This window comes from Sphaerodactylus townsendi, linkage group LG07 (assembly GCF_021028975.2).
Source record: "Sphaerodactylus townsendi isolate TG3544 linkage group LG07, MPM_Stown_v2.3, whole genome shotgun sequence".
Taxonomy (NCBI): Eukaryota; Metazoa; Chordata; class Lepidosauria; order Squamata; family Sphaerodactylidae; genus Sphaerodactylus; species Sphaerodactylus townsendi.
Genome location: NC_059431.1, coordinates 635,397 through 649,593, shown reverse-complemented (window position 1 = coordinate 649,593; position 14,197 = coordinate 635,397). Strand labels below are relative to the sequence as shown.

Here is a 14,197-nt window from a genome sequence, read left to right as displayed (position 1 = left end):
ATCAAGTTGCTCGCAGTACGTGCTACTTCTCGGCGTGTATTGCTGGCAGCTTGCATTAAAGACCTCGAAGGGAAAGGGTCTCTTCGGAGCATTCCACGCATGCAGACTGCTGCATCAGTGTTGTGTCGTGGTTAAGAGCGCTGGACGCTAGTCTGGAGAACTGTGTTTCCCTAGTCCTCCACATGAAGCCTGCTGGGTGACCCTGAGCCAGTCAGTTCTCGCAGAACTCGCTTAGCTCCACCTGCTTCACAAGGTGTCTGCTGTGGGGAGGAGGAGGGAAGGTGCTTGTAAGCAGCTTTGAGTCTCCTTGAGTCACGAGCAGCAGTGGCGTTAAGAGAGCTCGTGTATCTAATCTGGAGGAAGGTATTCTGGTATTCCATACTTTATCACATTGCTGATATACTATATTATAGGACGTAAGAAAGAGCTGCGCAAGCCGGCCCCTGGCCTCATCCCTGCCTGCCGTCCTTCTCATGATTCTATCTGCCTAAATTCACAGAAAGCTTTCCTGGCCGGAATCCACTGGCTGTTGGCGTAGGAGGTTAAGAGCTCGTGTATCTAATCTGGAGGGACCGGGTTTGATTCCCCGCTCTGCCGCCTGAGCTGTGGAGGCTTATCTGGGGGATTCAGATTAGCCTGTGCACTCCCACACACGCCAGCTGGGTGACCTTGGGCTAGTCACAGCTTCTCGGAGCTCTCTCAGCCCCACCCACCTCACAGGGTGTTTGTTGTGAGGGGGGAAGGGAAAGGAGATTGTAAGCCCCTTTGAGTCTCCTGCAGGAGAGAAAGGGGGGATATAAATCCAAACTCTTCTTCTTCTTCCTTAAAGGTAGGGGAAAGAGGGGTATACATCCAAACTCCTCCTCTTCATCATCATCAATTATGTCTCCCTGTACCCCCTCTCCAACTCTCAGTAGCAGCAGCCGCCTCCCGCTTTCAGTTGTGCACCGAAGGTGGTTTATAGGATAGAAACAAAAGCACACAGTTGGGTGCTGCAGCCGGTCACTCGCTGCTGACCTCGGGTCACCTCCAGGATGAGTTACAGCAAAAACGAGTCCGACAGGAACCAGTGACCTGGCTCTGAGTCAGGTTTGGAAGCACCTGTGTTAAAAATAATATCGCAGCGAGGCACGGTGTTTTATTCCCTTCTCTCCCGTGCAAATGTTCTGGGGGGGAGAGGCTGATCCTTGGACTTTTCATCCTTAGAACTGCCCCCCTTCCCTGGAAAATTCCAGCCCAAGGCTCCCTGGGAAATACAGAGTTCCAGAATTTATGGATCAGGAACCTTGAACTAGGAACCTTGAAAAATCTCACACGCCAATGCTCGATCCTTATCCAATACCCAGAATAGATACGCTCATCAAGGAACTGGCAAGTGCGAGGTTTATCTCCACACTTGATTGCAGCAAAGGATGCTTTCAAGTGCCTTTAACTCCTGAAGCCATAGAGAAAAGTGCATTTGTTTGTTTTGCTGGTCACTTTGAATTTGTGAAAATGCCGTTTGGACTTCAGGGTGCCAGTCAATCATTTCAACATTTGATGGATAGAGTCCTAGAAGGCTTACCGTATGCGAGAGCCTATCAGGATGATGTGGCCATTACATCTTCCACTTGGGAAGAACATGTTGAGCACCTTAGAATGGTACTGACACGCTTGAAAGAAGCAGGCCTTACACTTAGACCGGACAAGTGCCACCTCGATTGCAATGAGGCTGTGTACTGAGGTCACTGAATAGGAAGGGGTCAGCTGAAACCTTTAGAAGCCAAGGTTGCCAGCATTAAACAGTGGCCTCAATCTACCACCAAGAAAGATGTCGTGACTTTCCTAGAAATGGCAAAATTTTACCGCAGATTCATACCGCATTTCAGTCAAATAGCAATCCCATTGACTGACTGATGCAAAAAGAGTGCTTCTGTCAATGTGTTGTGGTCGCCACAATGTCAAAATGCGTTTGATCAGTTAAAGAAATGTCTGATTGACACACCTATATTAACAGCACCTGATTTCAGCAAACCTTTCATAGTTCAAACTGATGCCTCAGAAAGAGGGATTGCGGGTGTTCTGATGCAAAGGTCAGATGACCAAGAATTACACCCCGCAGTGTACTTGAGTAGAAAACTTCTTCCTCGTGAATGCAATTATAGCACGGTGGAGAAAGAATGCTTAACACTAGTATGGTGTCTCAACAAGCTCGAGCCTTATTTGATGGGCACAAAGTCATAAGCCACAGGGTATCTGGCGTGAGGTCAAAATCCCCGTTTGGCATTGTCCTCCCCACCCGTTGCCACTGCCTGAAGAGACGTGCAGTGCAGAGAAGGGCAACGAGGATGATTGAGGGACTGGAGCACCTTCCCTATGAGGAGAGGCTGCAGCGTTTGGGACTCTTTAGTTTGGAGAGGAGACGGCTGAGGGGGGATAGGATTGAAGTCTATAAAATTATGCATGGGGTAGAAAATGTTGACAGAAATTTTTCTCTCTTTCTCACAATGCTAGAACCAGGGGGCATCTATTGAAAATGCTGGGGGGAAGAATTAGGACTAATCAAAGGAAACACTTCTTCACGCAACGTGTGATTGGTGTTTGGAAGATGCTGCCACGGGAGGTGGTGATGGCCACTCACCTGGATAGCTTTAAAAGGGGCTTGGACAGATTGATGGAGGAGAAGTCGATCTCTGGCTACCAATCTTGATCCTCCTTGATCTGAGATTGCAAAGGCCTTAGCAGACCAGGTGCTCGGGAGCAATAGCCGCAGAACGCCATTGCTTTCACATCCTGCACTTGAGCTCCCAAAGGCACCTGGTGGGCCACTGCGAGTAGCAGAGAGCTGGACTAGATGGACTCTGGTCTGATCCAGCTGGCTTGTTCTTATGTTCTTATGTTCTTACTGGGGAACAGGGACGAGGGGTCCAGAAAAACCTTGGAGATCTCATCGGCTTTTACCTTTTCAGACCGGGATTTTATCTAGAACAGAAGCTCAGGACCCCGAGAGCGGCATTTCAAGGTTTTATTAGTATCCCTTTCTGCAGAAACCAAAATACTTAGCAAATCACTTCAGAGATTCACCTACTGCTTAATTTGTTTTTATGTGTTTAGATCTTTTAACCATGTACAACATAATATACTTCTTCTTTTTTTTTAAAACTATCAAAATCAAACCAAAAAGTAGGATTCCTATTCCTAGATGTTAACAGATTAATGTAACTGTAGCAGAGTGTGTGGGGGGGGAAGGAGATGGAACAAATGCAGTGAATATTAAAAAGAAAGTGCTCGAAAAGATAAACGACTTCCCATCTCTCACGCTGTGTTAATTCTAAACTGCCGGCCGATTTTTTCCAGGAGTGCTTCTGCATAAATTTAAAGAGGGCGGCCAAGAGGGTCTTCCCCCCCACCCCCACCTACCCACCCCCAGTTCAGAAATCAGCCACTCGGCTAAGCAGCCCAAGAGGCTCACAGTTTACTCGCACTGAGAATTCGGCCTCACCTGTCAAGGACCGGCAAAGAGCAGATAGGCAGAGCCAGGATACCAAAGGAAAAGGTACGGCGTCTCTCTATGCACGGAGGCAGTTTCAGGCCCAGTGTTTCACTAACTTTCAAACCAAAGATTCCCCCACCCCCACCCCCCCACCCCGGGCTCCCCCAGGACAAAACTGAGGATCCCATTGCACTCAAGGTAGGCTTCCGTTGCTCCTGACCGCGAGTCCACGTTTCGGTACAAGCGGACAAAGTACGAAATCAGCTTCAAGCAGCTCAAAGAGCGGTTTGTTTCAGAACCGAGCAGATACTTCTCTGGCCGAGTCTAGTGCAAGAGTTGCGGGGGGGGGGGAGGGGGGTGGCAGTGGAGGGGGGGTAAATAACTAGCCTGGCCTTACTATGTACAACCCCGATCAAGGTTCTCTGTGGCCTAGCCAAAATAAAAGTGGGGGCGCGAGGGGGGATACTCAGGAAAGGACACTTAAACTTTAATTGAAGGGTTGGGCTCTCCCCACTGGGAACGGCCTACTGGAGGGCTGGGGGCCAACAAATTAGCTCTCCTCGGAAAGGCAGGGTTGTTGCGGCTGTCTCCTTTCCACGCCCACAGAGAGAGCCGTGTGACGGTGGCAAGGGGCGGGCCGGCAGGGCCGGCCGCGGGCTCCTCTGCCCTCTCTTCAGCTGGCTCCTGCCCGGGTCATTAGATCTTCCAGCGCGCCGTCCTGGTCGTTTTTGTGTAATAATAAAACTTCTTTAATGTCCTTCAGTTCAAAGCCCATTTCTTTAAATTTACTCATTAGCTGGAGGAGCGCCGTGGCCTGAGAAAAGGAAACGGGGGCGGGGAGGGAGAGAGGTAGGTAACGTTAACAGGTTTCTGGAAAGAGACACACACCCCACACACACCTGGAAGAAAGCTGGCTTAGAGCCGACTAGGATTCAGGTTTCTTCTTTTAAAGAGCGGCCAGTGAGCAGGACATAGCGCCAGTCAACAGCTTCCAAAGCGAGTGGAAGACCTCCTCCTTAAGGGGGGATATGATGGAGGGGGGATAGGATTGAAGTCTATAAAATTATGCCTGGGGTAGAAAATGTGGACAGAGAGAAATTTTTCTCTCTTTCTCACAATACTAGAACCAGGGGGCATCCATTGAAAATGCTGGGGGGAAGAATTAGGACTAATAAAAGGAAACACTTCTTCACGCAACGTGTGATTGGTGTTTGGAATATGCTGCCGCAGGAGGGGGTGATGGCCACTAACCTGGGTAGCTTTAAAAGGGGTTTGGATAGATTTATGGAGAGGTCGATCTGTGGCTACCAATCTTGATCCTCTTTGATCTGAGATTGCAAATGCCTTAACAGACCAGGTGCTCGGAAGCAGCAGCAGCAGCAGGCCCTTGCTTTCACCTCCTGCAGGTGAGCTCCCCAAGGCACCTGGTGGGCCACTGTGAGTAGCAGAGAGCTGGACTAGATGGACTCTGGTCTGATCCAGCAGGCTAGTTCTTATGTTCTCCCTCGGACTGTGGCCCCCAGCCTTTTTGAGCCTGAGGGCACGTTTGGAATTCAGACACAACGAAAAAAATGTGCTCCAAAAGGGCGGCTGCGGGAAGCAGAGCCGGCTGCAAAAGGATGGCCACACTTCAATAAGAGTGCAGACCCTTGTGCTGCGCTAGCAGCTGCTGCCAACGCTGATCAAACCTCTAGCAGTCAATCAGAAGACACTAGGCCCCACCCATTCCCTAAAAAGACTTGGCACAATAAGTGTGAGTGTGAACAAAGGGGGGGGGGGGTTGAAAACATTTTACAAGTGTTTTAGGAGACTTGTGCGGAAAGGGCCAAGGACTCCTCATCAGGTCACCATCCAAAGAGTTACCCCTTACTGTTTCTCAGACTAGGAGCACAGGTTGCTGAAGGCAATCATAGAGTTGGAAGAGACCCCAAGGGCCATCAAGTCCAACCTCCTGCAATGCAGTAGCAGTGGAGAAGAGGAGTGGGACAGAAAGCACTAGTTGAGCTCTGGTTTTCTTTTTGGAGGGCTTTTCTCAAAGCCAAATCTTTGTTTCTGAGGGCTTGTGTGTTTCTTCTTTGAGGGCTTGGGAAGGCTTTTGTTGTTTTTCTTTTTTGGGGGGGGGGGGGTCTTGGTTTTCTTGTTCTGACCATGTGCTTGCCTCAGGCTTCTGAGAGGTGGGGCTTACTATTTACCAGTAAGTGTACGAAGACCAAAGATCAAGGCTGTTGCTTCCAGTATCCAAAATGCCAGGGCCGGGATGTGCTCACCACCACACTGAAAGCAGCACAAGGCGATAGAGCAAGGCCGGCAGGACGCACTAGGCTGATTCACAAGGCGATTCTACAGCCCCGCAGAGGGTGCAACACGCGGCAGCAGGCGGATGCTTACCTCCTCCTCTGCCGAACACTGGTGCATTTCCAAAGCAGCTTCTACGAGGAGTGGATCGAAGCCCTTTTCACAGAGCTGCCCGTGGACAAACAGGTAGTCCAGAACCTGCCGGGAGAACAGGAGAAAGGAAATGAGGCGCCTTCTCTGCCAGCATCATCAGGTTCAGGACAACGCTGAGCACCGAGCTTTTCTAAGCCCTCCAAAGGAAGAGTCGCAGGACTGGATCTTGGCAACAGATCCTGCCTTGGGGACAACTTCATTTGCCCCAACCCACGTTTATTGGGTGCCCCACCCAAGGAAGAAGAAGCAGCGTTTGGATTTATATCCCCCCTTTCTCTCCTGTAGGAGACTCAAAGGGGCTGACAATCTCCTTGCCCTTCCCCCCTCACAACAAACACCCTGTGAGGTAGGTGGGGCTGAGAGAGCTCCGAGAAGCTGTGACTAGCCCAAGGTCACCCAGCTGGCGTGTGTGGGAGTGCACAGGCTAATCTGAATTCCCCAGATAAGCCTCCACAGCTCAGGCGGCAGAGCTGGGAATCAAACCCGGTTCCTCCAGATTAGATACACGAGCTCTTAACCTCCTACGCCACTGCTGCTCCTTAGCAAATGGAGGGGGGGAATCCGTATGTGGGAGCGACGGGGCAGCCGCGCTGGTAGATTCACCCTCTCCGGGACACTTATCCTGGCGGAGGAGCGAAACTGCCGTATGTGGTGGGACGTGGAGCAGGATGCTGAGGCAGCGTTCTTGTGCCTCCACTGCTGGTGTAGTGGGAGGTGTGGGGGGGCTGGGGCCGGAGGACAAGCGGATGGTCGTTGGCTCCCTCCAGGCCTTTGCCGGCATCTGGCCAGTGAGCCACAATCCAGACTGGCTGGCTAAGTCCACCGCTCATTGAGGTTTCTTCACAGCAGGGAGGCTGTTGCACTTTGCGAGCCTCCCCACCCCGCTGGGAAACCTCTTTGGGAGTGGCGGCCGGGCGCAGCCGTGGCCCTGTGGCTGGACGCCCAGCTTGGGAAGGGGGCTGCCCACTGTGCACCTGACCTTCTCCAGCTTCTAAGCCCTAGTCCTAAAAGCTGCCTTTTCAGGATCTCATTTTGCACTGACTTTCTAAACTCCCAACCAACATTTCCAAAACTCGGGCGCTAATTGAAGTCAGTGACTGGCCACGAAGAGCACCAGGCGCTCTCAAACATGCCAGCCCTGATATGGCCACACCCCCAAGTTCTGACACTGTTTTCTTGCCAGCAGCTCCTTCAGTGGTCCTTCCACAGAACTGGTGTGAGTTCCCAGCCCCAGTACTATAAAGCAGCACACCGGGCAGAGGGATTACTCCTGCCGATAGCAAGGCCTAAAAGTCAGCCAAGGAGCCTCCCCCAGTGGCGAGTCTAACAGCAGTTCTTAGAGCTCATCAGAAGAGCCCTGCTGGACCAGACCAGCCTTCCATCTAGTCCAGCATCATAAGAACATAAGAACAAGCCAGCTGGATCAGACCAGAGTCCATCTAGTCCAGCTCTCTGCTACTCGCAGTGGCCCACCAGGTGCCTTTGGGAGCTCACATGCAGGATGTGAAAGCAATGTTGGGGGGCGGGGGGGGTGGGGGGGGGGGGGGGTGGGGGGGGGGGTGTTTGGGGGGGGGGGGGGCTTGGGGGGGGGGGGGGTGGGGGGGGGGGGGGGTGGGGGGGGGGGGGGGTGGGGGGGGGGGGGCTTGTGGGGGGGGGGCGGTGGGGGGGGGGGGGGGTGGGGGGGGGGGGGGGTGGGCGACGGTGGGGGGGTGGGGGGGGGGGCGGGGGGGGGCGCGGGGGGGGGGGGGGGGGGGGGGGGGGGTTGGGGGGGGGGGGGGGGGGGGGGGGGGGGGGGGGGGGGGGGGGGGGGTGGGGGGGGGGGGGGGTGGGGGGGGGGGGGGGTGGGGGGGGGGGGGGGTGGGGGGGGGGGGGGGTGGGGGGGGGGGGGGGTGGGGGGGGGGGGGGGTGGGGGGGGGGGGGGGTGGGGGGGGGGGGGGGTGGGGGGGGGGGGGGGTGGGGGGGGGGGGGGGTGGGGGGGGGGGGGGGTGGGGGGGGGGGGGGGTGGGGGGGGGGGGGGGTGGGGGGGGGGGGGGGTGGGGGGGGGGGGGGGTGGGGGGGGGGGGGGGTGGGGGGGGGGGGGGGTGGGGGGGGGGGGGGGTGGGGGGGGGGGGGGGTGGGGGGGGGGGGGGGTGGGGGGGGGGGGGGGTGGGGGGGGGGGGGGGTGGGGGGGGGGGGGGGTGGGGGGGGGGGGGGGTGGGGGGGGGGGGGGGTGGGGGGGGGGGGGGGTGGGGGGGGGGGGGGGTGGGGGGGGGGGGGGGTGGGGGGGGGGGGGGGTGGGGGGGGGGGGGGGTGGGGGGGGGGGGGGGTGGGGGGGGGGGGGGGTGGGGGGGGGGGGGGGTGGGGGGGGGGGGGGGTGGGGGGGGGGGGGGGTGGGGGGGGGGGGGGGTGGGGGGGGGGGGGGGTGGGGGGGGGGGGGGGTGGGGGGGGGGGGGGGTGGGGGGGGGGGGGGGTGGGGGGGGGGGGGGGTGGGGGGGGGGGGGGGTGGGGGGGGGGGGGGGTGGGGGGGGGGGGGGGTGGGGGGGGGGGGGGGTGGGGGGGGGGGGGGGTGGGGGGGGGGGGGGGTGGGGGGGGGGGGGGGTGGGGGGGGGGGGGGGTGGGGGGGGGGGGGGGTGGGGGGGGGGGGGGGTGGGGGGGGGGGGGGGTGGGGGGGGGGGGGGGTGGGGGGGGGGGGGGGTGGGGGGGGGGGGGGGTGGGGGGGGGGGGGGGTGGGGGGGGGGGGGGGTGGGGGGGGGGGGGGGTGGGGGGGGGGGGGGGTGGGGGGGGGGGGGGGTGGGGGGGGGGGGGGGTGGGGGGGGGGGGGGGTGGGGGGGGGGGGGGGTGGGGGGGGGGGGGGGTGGGGGGGGGGGGGGGTGGGGGGGGGGGGGGGTGGGGGGGGGGGGGGGTGGGGGGGGGGGGGGGTGGGGGGGGGGGGGGGTGGGGGGGGGGGGGGGTGGGGGGGGGGGGGGGTGGGGGGGGGGGGGGGTGGGGGGGGGGGGGGGTGGGGGGGGGGGGGGGTGGGGGGGGGGGGGGGTGGGGGGGGGGGGGGGTGGGGGGGGGGGGGGGTGGGGGGGGGGGGGGGTGGGGGGGGGGGGGGGTGGGGGGGGGGGGGGGTGGGGGGGGGGGGGGGTGGGGGGGGGGGGGGGTGGGGGGGGGGGGGGGTGGGGGGGGGGGGGGGTGGGGGGGGGGGGGGGTGGGGGGGGGGGGGGGTGGGGGGGGGGGGGGGTGGGGGGGGGGGGGGGTGGGGGGGGGGGGGGGTGGGGGGGGGGGGGGGTGGGGGGGGGGGGGGGTGGGGGGGGGGGGGGGTGGGGGGGGGGGGGGGTGGGGGGGGGGGGGGGTGGGGGGGGGGGGGGGTGGGGGGGGGGGGGGGTGGGGGGGGGGGGGGGTGGGGGGGGGGGGGGGTGGGGGGGGGGGGGGGTGGGGGGGGGGGGGGGTGGGGGGGGGGGGGGGTGGGGGGGGGGGGGGGTGGGGGGGGGGGGGGGTGGGGGGGGGGGGGGGTGGGGGGGGGGGGGGGTGGGGGGGGGGGGGGGTGGGGGGGGGGGGGGGTGGGGGGGGGGGGGGGTGGGGGGGGGGGGGGGTGGGGGGGGGGGGGGGTGGGGGGGGGGGGGGGTGGGGGGGGGGGGGGGTGGGGGGGGGGGGGGGTGGGGGGGGGGGGGGGTGGGGGGGGGGGGGGGTGGGGGGGGGGGGGGGTGGGGGGGGGGGGGGGTGGGGGGGGGGGGGGGTGGGGGGGGGGGGGGGTGGGGGGGGGGGGGGGTGGGGGGGGGGGGGGGTGGGGGGGGGGGGGGGTGGGGGGGGGGGGGGGTGGGGGGGGGGGGGGGTGGGGGGGGGGGGGGGTGGGGGGGGGGGGGGGTGGGGGGGGGGGGGGGTGGGGGGGGGGGGGGGTGGGGGGGGGGGGGGGTGGGGGGGGGGGGGGGTGGGGGGGGGGGGGGGTGGGGGGGGGGGGGGGTGGGGGGGGGGGGGGGTGGGGGGGGGGGGGGGTGGGGGGGGGGGGGGGTGGGGGGGGGGGGGGGTGGGGGGGGGGGGGGGTGGGGGGGGGGGGGGGTGGGGGGGGGGGGGGGTGGGGGGGGGGGGGGGTGGGGGGGGGGGGGGGTGGGGGGGGGGGGGGGTGGGGGGGGGGGGGGGTGGGGGGGGGGGGGGGTGGGGGGGGGGGGGGGTGGGGGGGGGGGGGGGTGGGGGGGGGGGGGGGTGGGGGGGGGGGGGGGTGGGGGGGGGGGGGGGTGGGGGGGGGGGGGGGTGGGGGGGGGGGGGGGTGGGGGGGGGGGGGGGTGGGGGGGGGGGGGGGTGGGGGGGGGGGGGGGTGGGGGGGGGGGGGGGTGGGGGGGGGGGGGGGTGGGGGGGGGGGGGGGTGGGGGGGGGGGGGGGTGGGGGGGGGGGGGGGTGGGGGGGGGGGGGGGTGGGGGGGGGGGGGGGTGGGGGGGGGGGGGGGTGGGGGGGGGGGGGGGTGGGGGGGGGGGGGGGTGGGGGGGGGGGGGGGTGGGGGGGGGGGGGGGTGGGGGGGGGGGGGGGTGGGGGGGGGGGGGGGTGGGGGGGGGGGGGGGTGGGGGGGGGGGGGGGTGGGGGGGGGGGGGGGTGGGGGGGGGGGGGGGTGGGGGGGGGGGGGGGTGGGGGGGGGGGGGGGTGGGGGGGGGGGGGGGTGGGGGGGGGGGGGGGTGGGGGGGGGGGGGGGTGGGGGGGGGGGGGGGTGGGGGGGGGGGGGGGTGGGGGGGGGGGGGGGTGGGGGGGGGGGGGGGTGGGGGGGGGGGGGGGTGGGGGGGGGGGGGGGTGGGGGGGGGGGGGGGTGGGGGGGGGGGGGGGTGGGGGGGGGGGGGGGTGGGGGGGGGGGGGGGTGGGGGGGGGGGGGGGTGGGGGGGGGGGGGGGTGGGGGGGGGGGGGGGTGGGGGGGGGGGGGGGTGGGGGGGGGGGGGGGTGGGGGGGGGGGGGGGTGGGGGGGGGGGGGGGTGGGGGGGGGGGGGGGTGGGGGGGGGGGGGGGTGGGGGGGGGGGGGGGTGGGGGGGGGGGGGGGTGGGGGGGGGGGGGGGTGGGGGGGGGGGGGGGTGGGGGGGGGGGGGGGTGGGGGGGGGGGGGGGTGGGGGGGGGGGGGGGTGGGGGGGGGGGGGGGTGGGGGGGGGGGGGGGTGGGGGGGGGGGGGGGTGGGGGGGGGGGGGGGTGGGGGGGGGGGGGGGTGGGGGGGGGGGGGGGTGGGGGGGGGGGGGGGTGGGGGGGGGGGGGGGTGGGGGGGGGGGGGGGTGGGGGGGGGGGGGGGTGGGGGGGGGGGGGGGTGGGGGGGGGGGGGGGTGGGGGGGGGGGGGGGTGGGGGGGGGGGGGGGTGGGGGGGGGGGGGGGTGGGGGGGGGGGGGGGTGGGGGGGGGGGGGGGTGGGGGGGGGGGGGGGTGGGGGGGGGGGGGGGTGGGGGGGGGGGGGGGTGGGGGGGGGGGGGGGTGGGGGGGGGGGGGGGTGGGGGGGGGGGGGGGTGGGGGGGGGGGGGGGTGGGGGGGGGGGGGGGTGGGGGGGGGGGGGGGTGGGGGGGGGGGGGGGTGGGGGGGGGGGGGGGTGGGGGGGGGGGGGGGTGGGGGGGGGGGGGGGTGGGGGGGGGGGGGGGTGGGGGGGGGGGGGGGTGGGGGGGGGGGGGGGTGGGGGGGGGGGGGGGTGGGGGGGGGGGGGGGTGGGGGGGGGGGGGGGTGGGGGGGGGGGGGGGTGGGGGGGGGGGGGGGTGGGGGGGGGGGGGGGTGGGGGGGGGGGGGGGTGGGGGGGGGGGGGGGTGGGGGGGGGGGGGGGTGGGGGGGGGGGGGGGTGGGGGGGGGGGGGGGTGGGGGGGGGGGGGGGTGGGGGGGGGGGGGGGTGGGGGGGGGGGGGGGTGGGGGGGGGGGGGGGTGGGGGGGGGGGGGGGTGGGGGGGGGGGGGGGTGGGGGGGGGGGGGGGTGGGGGGGGGGGGGGGTGGGGGGGGGGGGGGGTGGGGGGGGGGGGGGGTGGGGGGGGGGGGGGGTGGGGGGGGGGGGGGGTGGGGGGGGGGGGGGGTGGGGGGGGGGGGGGGTGGGGGGGGGGGGGGGTGGGGGGGGGGGGGGGTGGGGGGGGGGGGGGGTGGGGGGGGGGGGGGGTGGGGGGGGGGGGGGGTGGGGGGGGGGGGGGGTGGGGGGGGGGGGGGGTGGGGGGGGGGGGGGGTGGGGGGGGGGGGGGGTGGGGGGGGGGGGGGGTGGGGGGGGGGGGGGGTGGGGGGGGGGGGGGGTGGGGGGGGGGGGGGGTGGGGGGGGGGGGGGGTGGGGGGGGGGGGGGGTGGGGGGGGGGGGGGGTGGGGGGGGGGGGGGGTGGGGGGGGGGGGGGGTGGGGGGGGGGGGGGGTGGGGGGGGGGGGGGGTGGGGGGGGGGGGGGGTGGGGGGGGGGGGGGGTGGGGGGGGGGGGGGGTGGGGGGGGGGGGGGGTGGGGGGGGGGGGGGGTGGGGGGGGGGGGGGGTGGGGGGGGGGGGGGGTGGGGGGGGGGGGGGGTGGGGGGGGGGGGGGGTGGGGGGGGGGGGGGGTGGGGGGGGGGGGGGGTGGGGGGGGGGGGGGGTGGGGGGGGGGGGGGGTGGGGGGGGGGGGGGGTGGGGGGGGGGGGGGGTGGGGGGGGGGGGGGGTGGGGGGGGGGGGGGGTGGGGGGGGGGGGGGGTGGGGGGGGGGGGGGGTGGGGGGGGGGGGGGGTGGGGGGGGGGGGGGGTGGGGGGGGGGGGGGGTGGGGGGGGGGGGGGGTGGGGGGGGGGGGGGGTGGGGGGGGGGGGGGGTGGGGGGGGGGGGGGGTGGGGGGGGGGGGGGGTGGGGGGGGGGGGGGGTGGGGGGGGGGGGGGGTGGGGGGGGGGGGGGGTGGGGGGGGGGGGGGGTGGGGGGGGGGGGGGGTGGGGGGGGGGGGGGGTGGGGGGGGGGGGGGGTGGGGGGGGGGGGGGGTGGGGGGGGGGGGGGGTGGGGGGGGGGGGGGGTGGGGGGGGGGGGGGGTGGGGGGGGGGGGGGGTGGGGGGGGGGGGGGGTGGGGGGGGGGGGGGGTGGGGGGGGGGGGGGGTGGGGGGGGGGGGGGGTGGGGGGGGGGGGGGGTGGGGGGGGGGGGGGGTGGGGGGGGGGGGGGGTGGGGGGGGGGGGGGGTGGGGGGGGGGGGGGGTGGGGGGGGGGGGGGGTGGGGGGGGGGGGGGGTGGGGGGGGGGGGGGGTGGGGGGGGGGGGGGGTGGGGGGGGGGGGGGGTGGGGGGGGGGGGGGGTGGGGGGGGGGGGGGGTGGGGGGGGGGGGGGGTGGGGGGGGGGGGGGGTGGGGGGGGGGGGGGGTGGGGGGGGGGGGGGGTGGGGGGGGGGGGGGGTGGGGGGGGGGGGGGGTGGGGGGGGGGGGGGGTGGGGGGGGGGGGGGGTGGGGGGGGGGGGGGGTGGGGGGGGGGGGGGGTGGGGGGGGGGGGGGGTGGGGGGGGGGGGGGGTGGGGGGGGGGGGGGGTGGGGGGGGGGGGGGGTGGGGGGGGGGGGGGGTGGGGGGGGGGGGGGGTGGGGGGGGGGGGGGGTGGGGGGGGGGGGGGGTGGGGGGGGGGGGGGGTGGGGGGGGGGGGGGGTGGGGGGGGGGGGGGGTGGGGGGGGGGGGGGGTGGGGGGGGGGGGGGGTGGGGGGGGGGGGGGGTGGGGGGGGGGGGGGGTGGGGGGGGGGGGGGGTGGGGGGGGGGGGGGGTGGGGGGGGGGGGGGGTGGGGGGGGGGGGGGGTGGGGGGGGGGGGGGGTGGGGGGGGGGGGGGGTGGGGGGGGGGGGGGGTGGGGGGGGGGGGGGGTGGGGGGGGGGGGGGGTGGGGGGGGGGGGGGGTGGGGGGGGGGGGGGGTGGGGGGGGGGGGGGGTGGGGGGGGGGGGGGGTGGGGGGGGGGGGGGGTGGGGGGGGGGGGGGGTGGGGGGGGGGGGGGGTGGGGGGGGGGGGGGGTGGGGGGGGGGGGGGGTGGGGGGGGGGGGGGGTGGGGGGGGGGGGGGGTGGGGGGGGGGGGGGGTGGGGGGGGGGGGGGGTGGGGGGGGGGGGGGGTGGGGGGGGGGGGGGGTGGGGGGGGGGGGGGGTGGGGGGGGGGGGGGGTGGGGGGGGGGGGGGGTGGGGGGGGGGGGGGGTGGGGGGGGGGGGGGGTGGGGGGGGGGGGGGGTGGGGGGGGGGGGGGGTGGGGGGGGGGGGGGGTGGGGGGGGGGGGGGGTGGGGGGGGGGGGGGGTGGGGGGGGGGGGGGGTGGGGGGGGGGGGGGGTGGGGGGGGGGGGGGGTGGGGGGGGGGGGGGGTGGGGGGGGGGGGGGGTGGGGGGGGGGGGGGGTGGGGGGGGGGGGGGGTGGGGGGGGGGGGGGGTGGGGGGGGGGGGGGGTGG

At 71.5% G+C, this 14,197-nt stretch overlaps 1 long non-coding RNA gene across 1 annotated transcript; it reads right to left on the bottom strand.

Annotated features, from left to right (window-relative positions):
* Positions 1 to 2,990: 2,990 nt before the first annotated feature.
* LOC125437297 lies at positions 2,991 to 5,968 on the bottom strand. Its single transcript, XR_007245166.1, has 2 exons — positions 5,861 to 5,968; positions 2,991 to 4,286 (listed from the first exon to the last, which is right to left on the bottom strand). It is a non-coding gene; the product is annotated as an uncharacterized LOC125437297 (long non-coding RNA).
* Between the last annotated feature and the right edge of the window lie 8,229 nt (positions 5,969 to 14,197).